The sequence below is a fragment of the Triticum dicoccoides genome, chromosome 3B (assembly GCF_002162155.2).
Source record: "Triticum dicoccoides isolate Atlit2015 ecotype Zavitan chromosome 3B, WEW_v2.0, whole genome shotgun sequence".
Lineage (NCBI taxonomy): Eukaryota > Viridiplantae > Streptophyta > Magnoliopsida > Poales > Poaceae > Triticum > Triticum dicoccoides.
The window spans coordinates 577,200,006-577,215,706 of record NC_041385.1 but is presented as its reverse complement, the minus strand read 5'-3'; positions in this window follow the sequence as shown (position 1 = coordinate 577,215,706).

The window sequence follows — 15,701 nt, the reverse complement described above, 5'->3', positions numbered from 1 at the left end:
CCTCCCCCGCTCTCTCGCCTTTCTCCTTCCTTCGCCGCGCACCACTGCATTCTTCTCCGCCGCGAGCCCAGGCGTTCTTCTCCGCCGCGAGCCCAGGCGTTCTTCCTCGCCGGCGATGAGCTCTTCTTCCGCCGCGCCCCTCACCTCGCGCTCCGGCGTATGGGACGGCTCGGACGTGGGGGCGGAGGACATCGAGTTCCTTCGCCAGACCCGCCGCCTCCCGAGCGCGGACTTGGTGCAGGCCCGTCCCACGCCGGCGGGAGAGATCCGGCCCGCGCCGGCGGAGGGCGAGCGGGTCATCTTCCGCTCGCACCTCATGCGTGGGCTGGGGCTTCCAGCGAGCGGATTCTTCCGCTCGTTTCTCAAGTTTCATAGCTTGCAGCCGCACCACCTCACCCCCAACGCGGTGGTGCTTCTCTCCGCCTTCGCCACCCTGTGCGAAGGCTACATCGGCGTTCTCCCCACCCTCGAGCTGTGGGGGGAGTTCTTCTCTTCAAAGCTCGGCACTCAGGCCGCCGGCACGCCGGCTCAGTGCGGCACCTATATCGCGGTGCGGCGCACGACGGTCGACAACCCTTTTCCGCCCATCCCGCTGGTGAAGTCGGTGAAGATGTGGCAGAAGACCTACTTCTACGTGAAGAACGTCTCCACTGACGGCGACTGGGTCAACCTGCCGCCTTTCGACCCCGAGCCACTGACTGGCCGGCTGTCCAGTTGGTCCCATCGGTCGAAGTCACTTTCGACCTCCGGAGCCGGCGCCGTGGCGCGACTCCGAGTCATGCTGCAGTCGGAGGGGCTCGTCGCCTCCGATCTCCTGGCCGCCTTCATGGCGCGCCGGGTTCTTCCGCTCCAGGGCTGGCCTCACCTCATCTGTCAGATGAGCGGCCGGCATGATCCAAGCCGGCTGTGCACCAAGGACATGCCGCGTGGAGAGGTGGCGAACTTGGTGAACCACATCGCCCACTGCGGGTTCACGGAGGAGTGGCAGTTCGGCAAGGAGCCGTACTCGCGCGACAACCCCCCCCCTAATGGTAAGTCACATCTGTCTGCAGCTCGATCTTATTTGCGTCCGACTTCGAGCTCTGATCTTTTGTTGGCATCTTCTAAGCAGAACCCTCTCACGGCACCCGCAGCCGGCGCCACAAGAGAGCCGTGCGACTACGTCCCCGACCGCGAGGCCAGCGACGTCGACGACCCCGACTTGGGGGCCGCGGCGCTGGAGGCCGACGCCGAAGGCGGCGGGGAGGGGGCAGACGGCAGCCTCAAGCCGTCGGCGACCTTCGCCGACTGGCCCGAGGACGACGTCGACGCGGAAGTCGTCCCGCGCCGCCAGCCGAAGGCCGGCCCCTCCAGCCAAGCAAGTGCGAAGAGGCGTCACGCCGGGTCGAGTGCGCCCGGCGGCAAGTCAAAGAAGTTCAAGGGAGCCGCCGCCGCGACCAAGCGAGAGGAGGCGGCCGCAAAGGCCAACCGCTTCCGGAAGGAAGTGAGAAGGCCGCCGCTAGTTTCTTCGTGAGTCTCCTTACTCTGTCATTTCTTTTCTGGACCTCGTTTGAGTCTTTTCTGATTCTCCCTCCAATCTTCTCCAGAGCTCCCCTCTCCCTTGAGAGAGCCGCCGTCCCCTCCGTCATGGGGTCGGTGGGGACGCCTGCCAACACACGGCGGATTGATCCCGCCGCCGACCTTCGGGAGGCGACAGCACGGAACGCGCGGGAGAAGCGCGAGGAGGAGGAGGCCGACCGCCTGGAGAAGGCAGAGGCCGAGAAGGCGGCCGCCAACGCCCAGCGGCGCCTGGAGGAGGCCGAGACCGCGGCCGCGGCGAAGCGGCATGCCGAGGAGGTCACGCGTCGCCGATCGGTGATGCTTGTCCCCCCGCTGTCGTCGGCGCCGCCGGCCCCCGAGTTCACGGGGCAGACTGGGGAGGTCGGCACCGCGAACCCTCTCGCGTAGGAGGGCGGCGACGTCTCCGGCTCGGATACTCATGCACCGCCTCTGCCGCCTCCGCCGCCTCCGTCTTCGAGGCCGCACGGCAAGCAGCCGGTGGACCCGCAGGATCCTCCGACTGCGGACGACGTTGACGCGCAGCTGCTTCTTCAGGTCGCCGTGCCAGCGCGCCGCCGGATTGAGAGGACGAGCTCAGCGCCGCGAGCTCGGGATACTGGCGCCGCCAGCTTGGCGAACCTGGACGCCGAGGCCTCAAGTGCCGCGCCCACCGGCTGGCTGCGCGAAGGCGGCACCGGCCCACTGAACCAAGCCCTTCTGGACGTTCAGTCGAAGCTGCGCAAAGAGGGCGATGCCCTCCAACTCTACACCAAAGCGCATCTGGCCCTGCGGACCTCCGTCCGGGTATGTTTCATTTCTCCTTTTTTAGTTTCTGTCTTTTTCCGTGGGGGCGCGCCAGCGCACCCACTGGGTGTAGTCCCCGAGTTCGGGGCCGGCTGCTAAGCAGGCGGCTCGGAACTCCTTCTAGCGAGCTCCGAAGACTAACTTTTACTTTGCCGGCTTTGCAGGAATACCACAATCTCCGCGCCACTGCCTTCAACCGCAACGTTGAAGAGCTGAGGAAGCGGACCGCCGATCTGACGGAAAGTCGAGGTGAGCCGATTCTTCCTTCTTCGCGGGGGCGCGCTGGCGCACCCGCAGGCTGTAGTCCCCGAGATTCGGGCCGACTGCCGAGCAGTCGGGCCGGATCTCCCCGGCGACCTTCCTTCTTTCTTCTCCGCGGGGGCGCGCTGGCGCGCCCGCGGGCTGTAGTCCCCGAGATTCGGGCCGACTGCTGAGCAGTCGGGCCGGATCTCCCCGGCGACCTTCCTTACTGACGACGTTCTTGTCTTTTTCTTCGAACTTCAGGCGCCAACGCCGCCCTCCAGGAGCAGCTGGGCGAGGCCAACACCGCCCGTCGCGCTAAGGAGGAGGAGTGCGACAAGCTCGTCCAAGAGCGCGACCTGCTGGCGACGCAGCTGGCCGAGCAGAAGGAACTGCTCCGGAAGGCGCAGGAGGATGCCAAGTCGCGGGAGGATGCCCTCATAGCCGAGTTCGAGGTCGAGCGCTCCGCCTGGACCGACCGGGAGGCGATGCTGACCTCCGGCTACCACGAGCTCGAGGACATCATCGACGGTAATTCTTTTTTCTCTTCTTTGGCCTTCCGACTCTGTGTCGGGCTGATTTTGGGTTTTTCTGACTGTCTTTCCTTCTGTCTCGGCAGACTTCTTTCCCGGCCACTCGCAGGCCGTTCCTCTGGCCATCGAGGCGGCTCGGGAGGAGCGAAGGGCGAAGGGCGAAGTGATTGCCGCCAATGCCCCCCGAACCATCGACGAGCAGCTTCTGAGCATCGGGGTTCGTCTTCGTCCTGCTCATCGTCTGCTGCGCCGTCTACAACGCGCCGGCGCCCAAGTCGTTGCCGCCCTGTGGCCGGAGGTGCCAGCTCTTCGCACCGCCAGCCGGACGGCCGACTGGCTGGAGGTCGCCGCCGGTCGCTTCGAGGCTTGGAGGGGCTCCTCGGCCCGTGCCGGAGCACGCCGGGCCTTGGAGTTCGTCAAAGGGTGGTATCCAGGGCTGGACCTGGACCGTCTGGCCGCGTTCCGGTCAGAGGCCCAGGCCGAGCTGGAGGTCGTGGAAGGCGCCCCCGCCGAGCGCGCGGCGGCCATCGCCGAGTACACGGACACCAGTGTCTTCGTGCCCGAGCGGACCGAAGGCGGCGAGGAGGTGCCGCCGGAGTGGTTCAGGATGCACCCGGAGTATGAGGAGGACTCGGCGGAGGTGATCGGTTCCAGCGCTGAGGAGGAGGACGAGTCGGAGGACGGAAGCGAGGAGGAGGAGCCAGAGGACGAGGCAGGCGGCCAGCCTCAGCCTGATCGCGCCTCCAGCAACGAGCCTCAGAAGGACAAGGCGACTGTCGCTGGAGGCGACCAAGCCGAGACCGCCCAGCCGACTGCCCCAACCTCCGACACCGCCACCTCCGATCCTCCGGCTCCGGAGGCTGCCCCCTAGAATGCTTCAGTTTTACCTGTCTCTCTTGTTCTTTTAAAAAACTTGTCAGTTTCGAACAATTCCACCCGCGGGGTGTATTCGGCCAAGGGCCTTATGTAAATATTTATCTAATTTCCGCCTTTCCTTGCTTTTGTTCCTTAGACTTTTTCCTTTGCCGCCTTCCTTCAGTTGCCGCCTTGCCGACAGGGCAGCCGCTCTGCGGACTGCCGCCGGGTCAAGTGCTTAGCTACTTTAGGGAGACAAGTACTTAGTCGTTTAGAATATCTAAGCAAGTTGGCTAGAAACCGACAGGCCGACTATCGAGAGTCGGCTATCCTTGATGAAAATTGAGACTGCGAGCCGACTGCTCGCGAGTCGGCTCGGGAAGGGGAGGCTGGAAACCGGCTTGGGCTATGCGTAGCTCTTAAGTCCTTAGCCGTTTTTCGTGTGTGCGCTCGTTCTTTCCCGTCCCCTGCTTACCGACAGTCGCTCTGCGAGCTGCGGCTTTCGGCAGGAGGCGGCTTTCAGCGCAGCACATTACTTGTCTGACTTCAGGGAGCATTTCATAGCGCAAAACGGCGAGTCCCCGGGCCGACTAGTCGGACCCGGTGCCAGACAGTATGATAAAAGGAAAAAGCATTTTGGAAGCATAATCCATATCATACAGATAATCAAAAAGGCAGTCCCCGAGCTCGTCCCGGGGGGCCTAAGGTCTTAGTACTTAATACAAAAGAGGGTAGCGTGATACATACTGCATCAACTGTAAAATCTTCGAAGAAGATTCGCGTTCCACGGGCGCTCTGTTTCTTTGCCGGAGTCGTCCCTCTTGCGTGCTCGAGGCTTCTGAGCGTCGATCAAATAGTAGGCGTCGTTCCCTAGCACCTTGCTGATGATGAAGGGGCCTTCCCAAGGCGCCGACAACTTGTGCTGGCCGGCTGTTCTCTGAATCAGCCGGAGCACAAGGTCGCCCTCTTGGAATGATCTTGGCTTGACCTTGCGATTGTACTATCGGCGCAGACTCTGCTGGTAGATGCCGGACCGACTGAGTGCCAATAGTCGGCCCTCTTCCAGCAGATCGACACCGTCTTGGCGTGCTTCTTCAGCCTCCTCCTTGGTGTACATGGAGACTCGTGGAGAGTCGAACTGTATATCCGTCGGAATGACGGCTTCGGCACCGTAGACGAGGAAGAAAGGCGTGAAGCCGGTTGACTTGTTTGGGGTCGTGCGCAGACTCCAGAGGACGGCAGGCAGCTCTTCCACCCAACAGCCGGCCGAGCGCTCGAGTGGTTCGACCAATCGAGGCTTGATGCCGGACAGGATGAGGCCGTTGGCTCGTTCCACCTGGCCGTTTGACTACGGATGGGCAACGGACGCTAAGTCCAGTCGGATGCCCTGCGTCGCACAGAAATGAGCCAAGGCGCCCTTGGCAAAATTGGTGCCGTTGTCTGTGATGATGCTGTGCGGTATGCCATACCGTACTGTGATGTCGGCAATGAAGGTCACTGCTGTGGGCCCGTTTAATTTCTTGATGGGCTTTGCTTCTACCCACTTGGTGAACTTGTCCACTGCGATAAGCAAATGAGTTAGGCCGCCTCGGGCCATCTTGAATGGTCCCACCATGTCCAGGCCCCAAACTGCGAAGGGCCAGGCAATGGGGATGGTCTTCAGCGCGGAGGCCGGCTGAAGGGGCTTGGAGCGGAACACCTGGCACCCCTTGCATTTTTTGACTAGCTCTTTAGCTTCTTCCAGGGCAGTCGGCCAAAAGAAACCGTGCCGAAAGGCTTTGGCCACGAGCGCCCTTGAAGCCGCATGGTGGCCGCACTCGCCCTGATGGATGTCTCTGAGGATCGCTTGGCCTTGTTCTGACTCTACGCAGCGCTGGTGGACACCAGTAACGCTGCACCTGACTAACTCTCTGTTGACTATGGTGTAGGCTGCTGCTCGGCGTTGCACTTGCCGAGCCAGGGTCTCGTCTGCTGGTAACTCCTGATTTACTAGGAACTTGAGGATGGGCTGCGCCCATGAAGGTGCTGCTATCTCTTCAACTGCTACCACAGCATCTTGGACAAGGGTGGCTGGGTTGGGAGGCGGCGGGTCGGAGTCTGCCGCCGCTTGCTGAACTGAGGGGATCTCTGGGCTGACTGGGGCAGCTCCCGGGCCGACTGGCGCAGTCCCCGGTCTGGGCTTGGAAGTCCCCGGGCTGACTGGCGCAGTCCCCGGGCTGAGCTCTGAAGTCCCCGGGCCGACTGGCGCAGTCCCCGGGCCGACTGCTGCTTTCTTGAGGTCGCTTGCTGGGGCCTTGGAGTCAGATCCGTCTGTCTCAGGCGGAGCCGACACGAAGATGGAGTCGGATTCTAGCAAAGGCTTGATAGACGGCTTGAGGAGGCGCTGAAGGGCGACGCCGGAAGGTATCGCTTGGCGAGTAGAGCCGACTCGTGCCAAAGCATCTGCTTGATCGTTGTCGTTTCTCAGCACGTGAAGGAATTCGCACCCCTCGAAGTATCCGCTGAGTTGCTGCACTAGGAAGCGGTAGCTCGCCATGTTTGCGTCTTTGGCATCCTAGTCGCCGGATGATTGCTGAACCACCAAGTCGGAGTCGCCATAGCACAGGATCCGGCGAATGCCGAGTTCTTTGGCAAGCCGGAGCCCGTGGATGAGCGCTTCATATTCGGCGACATTGTTGGAGGCGGCGAAGTGGACTTGCAGCACGTACTTGAGCTTGTCGCCCTTGGGGGAGGTGAGGATGACGCCGGCTCCTAGGCCGGTGCGCATCTTGGAGCCGTCAAAGTGCAGCCGCCAATGAGTAGAGTCGGGCGCTAGTGGCAGGTACTGAGTCTCGGCCCAGTCGACGAGGAAGTCGGCCAACGCCTGCGACTTGATGGCGGTGCGAGGTTGGTAGTAGATGGTGTACGGGGCTAGGTCGATAGCCCACTTGGCCACTCGGCCAGAGGCATCTCGGCTTCCAATGATCTCGGCGAGTGGAGCAGTGCAGACCACGGTGATTGGGTGCTCTTGAAAGTAGGGCTTCAGCTTCTTGGCGGCAAAATGCACGCCGTAGCACATCTTCTAATAGTGAGGGTAGTTCTGCTTGGAGGTCGACAGTACCTCGCTCAGGTAATACACCGGTCTCTGGACCGAAAGCGCCTTGCCTTCCTCCTTGCGCTCGACTACAATAACTGTGCTGACTACCCGGCTGGTGGCGGCGATGTATAAGAGCATGGGCTCTTTGGGAGTCGGAGCCGCCAACACAGGGGGAGTCGCTAGCATCTTCTTCAGTTGGAGAAATGCCTCATTTGCCTTGTGATTCCACTCAAAAAAGGTGGCCTTCTTCATCAATTGATACAAAGGCAGAGCTTTCTCGCCCAGCCGACTGATAAATCGGCTGATTGAAGCCAAGCAGCCGGTGAACTTCTGCACATCCAGCAGTCGGCTGGGTACCTCCATTCTCTCAATGGCCTTGATCTTCATGGGGTTGCACTCTATGCCGCGTTCGGAGACTAAAAAACCGAGGAGCTGGCCGGCTGGGACTCCGAACACGCACTTCTCGGGATTGAGCTTGATCTGGAATCGGCGCAGATTTTCAAAGGTCTCTTTGAGGTCTTCCAACAGCGTCCCACGCTTCTCCGTCTTCACCACCACATCATCTACATAAACGTGGGCGTTTCTACCGAGTTGCTTGAGGAGGCACTTCTGCATGCAACGCTGAAAGGTGGCGCCGGCATTCCTCAAGCCGAACGTCATTGTGAGGTAGCAGAAGGCTCCAAACGGCGTAATGAATGCGGTCTTCAGTCTGTCTGCTAGATTCAGCTTGATCTGGTGATATCCTAAGTATGCGTCTAGGAAACTCAACAGCTCGCATCCGACTGTGGAGTCTATCACTTGATCGATCCTTGGCAGAGCGAACGGGTCCTTCGGGCAGGCTTTATTGAGGCTGGTGTAGTCGATGCACATCCGCCACTGCTTATTTTTCTTCAATACCAGTACTGGGTTTGCTAACCACTCCGGGAAAAACACTTCCATGATGAATCCGGCTGCCAGGAGCCGGGCTATCTCTTCTTCGACGACTCTTCTCTTCTCTTCTGACAGGCGGCGCAAGGGCTGCCTGACGGGCTTCACATCCGGCCTGACGTGTAGCTTGTGCTCGGCGAATTCCGTCGGTACACCTGGCATGTCCTTGGGGGACCACGCAAAGATGTCCCGATTCTCATGGAGGAAATCGACGAGCTCGCCTTCCTATTTGCTGTCAAGGCCTGTGCCTATGACAGCGTACCTCTCTGGGTGCTCCGGGTCCAAGGGTATCTTCTTGGTTTCTTTAGCCGGCTTGAATGACCCTTCTGCTTCCGACTCCTTGGGGTCAGGCGACATCTCCGGCTGCTTCCCAGCCATCGCCACGACACGGTCAAGGAGCCGCTTCTCGGCTGCGATCACCAAAGACTCGGCCAGCCGACTGCTCCCGGCCGCGCAGGCGGAAGACTTCTTGTAGTCGCCGGCAATGGTCAGGCTCCCCTTGGAACTCGGCATCTTCATCTTGAGGTAGGCGTAATGGGGAACCGCCATGAACTTGGCCAAAGCTGGCCGACCTAGCAGCGCGTGGTATGGGCTCTCCAAGTCCACCACCTCGAACCAGACTGGCTCTCGGCGGACGTGATCTTTGTCTCCGAAGAGGACGTCTATCAGGATCTTGCCAATTGGTGAACAGGAGAGGCCGGGTACGATTCCATGGAACACGGTGCGGCTGCTCTGCAGCTGCCTCCGCCTGATTCCGAGCTTCTCCATGGTGTCCTTGTACAGGATGTTTATGCTGCTGCCTCCGTCTATTAGGACCCGCGAGAAACGGGCGGCCCGCCTATCAGTGGCCAAGGTCGCACCTAGAACCAAGGTGTAGGAGCCCGAATTTGGCATCACCTCTGGGTGATCTGCCCGACTCCAGCTGATAGGCTTCTCGGACCAATGCATGAACTCAGGAGCTTCTGTTGCCACTGTGTTGACTTCTTGCTGTTGTTGGCACCTGCTGTGCCGATCATCTGCCAGACTGGTGAACACTACGTATGCTCCGTGCTCTTCTGGGAACTCGTCTTGGACTGCGCCGACTGGCCGAGCCGCCGGCTGCTGGGGCGGCGGCGGAGGCGGCGGCCCCGTAGGCGGCGGAGGGGCAAGGCCGTCTCCCTTGGCGATCCTGACGAGACAGTGGCACTTTCTGGTGGTGTGGTTCGACGGCTTCGCGCCGCTGTGGAACTTGCAAGGACCATCCAGAGTCTGCTCATAGGAGAAAGCCGGCAACCAGTTGGACTTGCCGCCTTTCTGCCGCTTGGCCGGAGGCTGCCCTTCCGGTTGCGGGTCTTCAACTGCTGCGACCTGCCGATTGTTGGAAGTCGGCTGTGGGGCTTTACGCTTGTTATCGTTCTGTTGCTGTCGCCGGCTGGCGTCTCCAGCCGGGGTTCTGGGAGCCTGGGGAGTCACTTTGCCAGCCGCATTGACTTGGATCTCCGTCTTCATAGAGGAGTCGGCCGTGGCGTACTTGTCTGCTATGACTAGCAGTTCGTCGAGGGTTTCGGGCTCGTCGCAGAGGAGCTTGTGCTTGAGGAGGGTGCCCTCTCGGCACCCGGCCGTGAAGTACTCGATGGCCTGCACCTCGTGCATGCCCTCGCAGGATTTTCGGAGTTCGCCCCAGCGCGTGAGGTAGTCGCGTGTTGATTCTTCGGGGCCTTGCACGCACAAGGAGAGCTGGCGCGGCTTGGGAGGTCGCTTGTACGTGCTAGTGAAGTTGCGAATGAAGGCTTCAGTGAAGTCGACCTAGCTATTGATGCTGCGGGGCTTCAGGCTGTTCAGCCATGTCCGGGCCGTGCCCTGGAGCATGAGAGGAACATACTTCACGGCAACTCGCTTATTGCTGTTGGCGATGTTGACGGCTGTGGAGTAGTCTATCAGCCAATCCTCCGGCTTCACAGAGCCGGTGTACTTGGGCGTATCTCGGGGGAGCGTGAACCCTTTGGGGAAAGGCTCGTCTCTGATGCGGGGCCCGAAGCAAGGCGGACCCAACTCATCTTCTTCTTCTAACGCCAGGGATCTGTGGAGTCGGTCGATCCGGTGGCGGGCATCATTCTCTCCGACTCCCTCTCGGCGGCCAAGGCGACCTCCGAGAGTCGAATGTTCAACAGGCGGCGGAGAAACTCACCGCTCTCTTCGGGGCGGGGGAGGCAGATAATCGTCCCGTCGCTCCACGGCTCTGGGGCGGCCGTCTTGGTCGTGCTCGATGGTGATGCGAGTCCGGCTGTGGCTAGCAGCCGGCTCCTTCTCTTTCCTTCCGCGGGCTCCGCCAGTCGGCGTCCGGGAGGTCGCGCCTTGGTCTCGGCGAGGGGGTAAGTCGTCGTTCGGCTACTGCTGCGCGTCTGCGCGGCCGCCCGCCGCGTTCTGCGCAGCAACCGCATCGAGGAGCTGCTGGACTCGCTCCGTTATTACACGGCGCTCTTCGCCTTCGAGGTTCTTCAGCTCTTCGGTCGCCGCTTGGGCGGCGCGAATGTTCTCCGCAGGGGTGGCGTACACGGGGCGTTTCACCCCGAACAAATCGGCGATGGCTGCGCCGCGCTCACGGACCGCACCTAGACGGCTCGGCCTAGTCGGAGCCGGCGAGCCGCCTACAGCACGATCCATCTCGCGCTGGTATGCTTCGGACAAGCGTCTCATGCTTGCCAACTTCTTGGCGCCTTCGATGATCTAAAGGCGGCGTTCTTCCAGCATCTCTGCGTCCGCGTCCTCTGGGATGGGCGCGGCCAGGTCTTGCAGGGCCGTTGGCAGCGGGTCCTGGGCGTTTTCGCCGGAGTGCTCGCCGTGGCCGATGACGAGCACCTCCGTAACGGCGCTTCCATCACTCTCCTCGTACGGAAGCGGCTCGTCGTAGACCACCACGTTGGTGGGGAAGATATCAAGCGATACGGCGTCGGAGTCGACCAGCATCGGGTCGGAGGAGCCTACGGACTCCAACTCTACGACGGGCTCGCCGACGACGTGGAGTTGGTCGCGGAGGCCCGCGAGAAGGTTCTCGGAGCCACCTGTGCCTGCGCTCGGTGCAGGCTCGTCGGAGAGGCGCACCTCACCGATGAGTTCGGCGAGGCCGCTCGCGGCGTAGGCGGCTTCGGCGCCACGCAGTGTGTCGATGCAGACTCCATCTGGCGAGCCGGGCTGGCTGCGCCCGCCAGGGAGGAAGAGGGTTCCCGTCCAGAACAGATCTCCGAACGACGGTGCACCTCGCCCCACGGTGGGCGCCAAATGTCGGGGGTTGGATGCGACATATGCCAACAGGTGGCTTATCATGGTGGGGGCGAGTAGAACGTCGCCGATGCCTGGAAACGGGATGAGGCGCAGACATGCGCGCCGGCGAATCTTACCCAGCTTCGGGGCTCTCCGGGGAGATAACACCCCTACTGCTGCTCTGCGGGGTCTCCGCATGATCACTATGGTAGGATAGTACAGAGGTGCTCCTTGAGCTGTTTCAGGTGGCAGGAGGGAGCAAGGCTAGCTCTTTTCCCTCTTGTTATGTGTCTAAAACCTATCTAGGGCCCAACCCTTTGCATGGGTGCCCCGGGGGGTTTATATAGGCCTACCCCCCGGGGGTACAATGGTAAACTGACTGGGGTGCGGCCCCCAGCTGTCTGTCTCTCAAGCCGCCGCCCTTCCTGCCGGCTCCTGGGGCCCGCCGACTAGCGGGCCCCGCGGACAGGCCGAGCACTGTGCGACGCTTCTGATGACGCAGGCTCGGTCATGGGGTCGTGGGAATAGTGCCGCCGTCTGTCAGGCGATCACCGTCGCCATTCCCCGTCCAATTTGGTTTATGGCTTGTGGGGCCCTGACTAGGAGACGGCCGACTCCAGGGAGGCCGGCTCCCGCAGGGCCGTCTTCGGGCTCTCCGGCCGTCCTCTTCTCTCTCACTGACAGGGGGCCCGACGATCTTCGGGCCGTACAGGCTGCCGTCGTGGGCACAGTGCCTTGTGCACTGTGGCTGAAGTCAGGGGAGGCATGGCAACAGTGCCGCGCCTCACCGGAGATCTCCCGGTGATACGGCTCACTGTAGCCATACCTACCCCCCGTGGGTTTGAGGGGACGGCCATGTCGGGGCCGTACCCTGCGTCGGTCTTCGTAAAAGGTCGCGGGCCGACTCTCATAGTCGGCCCCCTGAAAGGTCGCAAGCCCGGAGTCGGCTTGCTTTGGAGTCGTCATTTGGGGATTCGGCTCCTCCGAAGGTCGCCAGCTGGGACTCGGCCTTATCGAAGGTCGCCAGCTGGGACTCGGCCTTCTCGAAGGTTGCCGGCTGGGATTCGGCTGAAGGGCACGGCCTGCCCCGATGTCTTGAAAGATCTTGGGACCCGGGTCAGCCTACCCGTGGCCCATTACTCCGACAAAGGGTAACGGTTGTGCGAGTCCACGGAGGGCTCCACCCACGAAGGGTCCACGAAGAAGCAACCTTGTCTATCCCACCATGGCCGTCGCCCACGAAGGACTTGCCTCACTAGCGGTAGATCTTCACGAAGTAGGCGATCTCCTTGTCCTTACAAACTCCTTGGTTCAACTCCACAATCTTGTCGGAGGCTCCCAAGTGACACCTAGCCAATCTAGGAGACACCACTCTCCAAGAAGTAACAATTGGTGTGTTGATGATGAACTCCTTGCTCTTGTGCTTCAAATGATAGTCTCCCCAACACTCAACTCTCTCTCACAGGATATGGATTTGGTGGAAAGATGATTTGAGTGGAAAGCAACTTGGGGAAGGCTAGAGATCAAGATTCATATGGTAGGAATGGGATATCTTAGCCTCCACACAAGTGTAGGTGGTTCTCTCTCAGAAAATGTAGGTTGGAAGTGTAGGTTCGTTCTGATGGCTCTCTCCACGAATGAAGAGCAGATGGAGGGGTATATATAGCCTCCACACAAAATCTAACCGTTACACACAATTTGCCAAACTCGGTGGGACCGAATTAATAAACTCGATCGGACCGATTTAGCAAATCTAGTGACCGTTAGGATTTTCGATGGGACCGACATGCAACTCGGTAGGATCGATATGGTTAGGGTTAGGGCATAACGTAATCTCGGTGAGACCGATTACACAAACTCGGTGAGACCGATTTTGGTAATAAGCTAACCAGAGAGTTGGTCAGGTAAACTTGGTGGGACCGATTCGCTCATTTCGGTAAGACCGAAATGTTACAAAAGGGAAACAAAGAGTTTACATTGCAATCTCGGTGGGACCGATCGCTCATGTTGGTGAGACCGAAACATTACAAAGGGAAACAGAGAGATTACACCCCCCATCTCGGTGAGACCGAGATCCCTATCGGTGAGACTGATTTTCCTAGGGTTTGTGGCAGTGGCTATGACATCTGAACTCGGTGGCGCCGGATAGAAAGAATCGGTGGGGCCGAGTTTGACTTTTGGTTTAGGTCATATGTGGATGTGAGAAAGTAGTTGAGGGCTTTTGAGCATATCACTAAGCATTTTGAGCAAGAGCCTCATTAAGCAACACCTCATCCCTCCTTGATAGTATTGGCTTTTCCTATAGACTCAATGTGATCTTGGATCACTAAAATAGAAAATGTAGAGTCTTGAACTTGAGCTTGAGCCAATCCTTTTGTCCTTAGTATTTTGAGGGGTCAGCTTTTCTCATCCATGCCATGCCAATCATTGAGCTTTCCTGAAATATTATTCTTGAAATAGCATTAGCTCAATGAGCTATATGTTGTTAGGAATTACCAAAACCACCTAGGGATAGTTGTACTTTCAATCTCCCCCTTTTTGGTAATTGATGACAACATATAGATAAAAGCTTCCACAAATAATAATAAGAGTGAAAAACATTGTCGCTTTGAGAAGTATGTGAAAAGCAAGAGCTCCCCCTAAATTTGTGCATAGTTTAAGATTTGCTTTTGACTGCAAATGCACAAAGAGTTAGGATCATGGGTTACTCTTCCATGTCACATACATCTTGGTGGAGCGCTCAAAATAATAATAATTAAAATACATGCACTCATCACCAAGCAAAGTGAATGATCATATGGAGATATAAAAGGATAATGTCATTCAACAAGCATTAAGGTAGCATATGATCAAACACATGATCATCCAAGTATCACACACAAGCATAAAGTATTTCAAACAAGCAAATGACAAAGTTCAACCACCAAAAAGCAAGAGAGAACAAAAGCAACTCTCTCTCTCTCGAAGCCTATGATCTATACATTTTCTCCCCCTTGGGCAACAAGTTACCAAAAAGTTCATAAAAAATGCATAGTGCTAGAATGACTCTTAGGCTTGGTCTTCAGGTGGTGGTGTAGATAGGACTCCAAGGATGAAGGCATCAGTCGAAGTAGATGGTGCTGGAGGAGTAGGTGCTGGAGCTGGTGGTACTGAAGCTGGAGGTGGTGCAGATGAAGTTGCTCTGGTGTCTGTGACAGGCATAGCAGCAGATCTCTGACCTCTGGGCACTCTAGCAAAAGCATCAATGGTTGTCTTGCCCTTCTTCTCCTGCACTTCCTTCTGAAGTTGCTCAACAACAGAATGTATCTCAGTGACCTTCACGTCTAAGTCATAGAACTTCTGCTCCATGATCCTCTCCAAGCTCTCCTGGTTTTGAGTCAGGGTGGCCAATCCCTTCTCAATCCTTAGAGTGGAGGCAATCAAGTAGCCAAGCTGATCTTGCTTGCTCTTCAGAAGATATGAGATGCCTCATCCATGGTTGGCATCTTTGCAGCTTTTTTAGTCCTTGCCTTCTTCCTCTTTGCATGTGCTTGCACAGAAGATGGTTCATTTTCATTCATCACAACAGTGTTATCCTCAAAGTCTGGGTAGATGGGCAGGTGCTCCTTGTCCAGCAGATATGTGCCAGTGCCCATCTTGGAGTTGATCAGCTCCTGAATTTGTGGGGCATACCTACAACTCCTTTTCTGATCTGCAGCTGCCCTCTTTATGGTTTCCACAATGAGGCTCATGACCTTGAATTTTTGTGGAACATCGAAAATGTGCAGCAAGTTGATGGAGTGATGTAACACCCCGGATGTAACTTGCCATATTTGTAACTCCAACTCTTGCCATTTTCGGCTATGTGCTATGATATTCCCTCCGCGGTTGGGTTTTGCCTTTTGTTTTGCATTTTGTCCATGTCATGCATCTCATATCATGTCATCATGTGCATCTCATTTGCATACGTGTTCGTCTCATGCATCCGAGCATTTTCCCCGTTGTCCGTTTTGCATTCCGACGCTCTCACATGCACCGGCGCACCCCTCTTGTCTCCTTGTTGCGAGTGGGTGTTGAACATTCTCGGAATGGACCGAGCCTTGCCAAGTGGCCCTGGTATAGCACCGGTAGACCACCTGTCAAGTTTCGGGTCATTTGGAGCTCGTTTGGTACTCCAACGGTTAACCGCACTCTTGCAAAGGCCTCTTTTAAGTTGCAGCCCAACACCCCTCCAAAACAGCCCAATAAACCATCTAAGTCACTTCCATGCTCTAGGCCGTTCGATCACGATCGCGTGGCCGAAAACCGCACTCCATTTGGAGCCTCCTAGCTCCCTCTACCTCTATATATAGATCCCTCCCCCCAATTCACGGGCAAACCCTAAAAAAAATCCCTCTCCGCGCCGCCGGACACGTCCGGATCGGACCGGACGCGTCCGCCGCCGCGCCCCCGGCGAATCCGTGCTCGACACGTGCCGCCGCCGCGCCCGCCGCCGCCGAAGCCCGCCA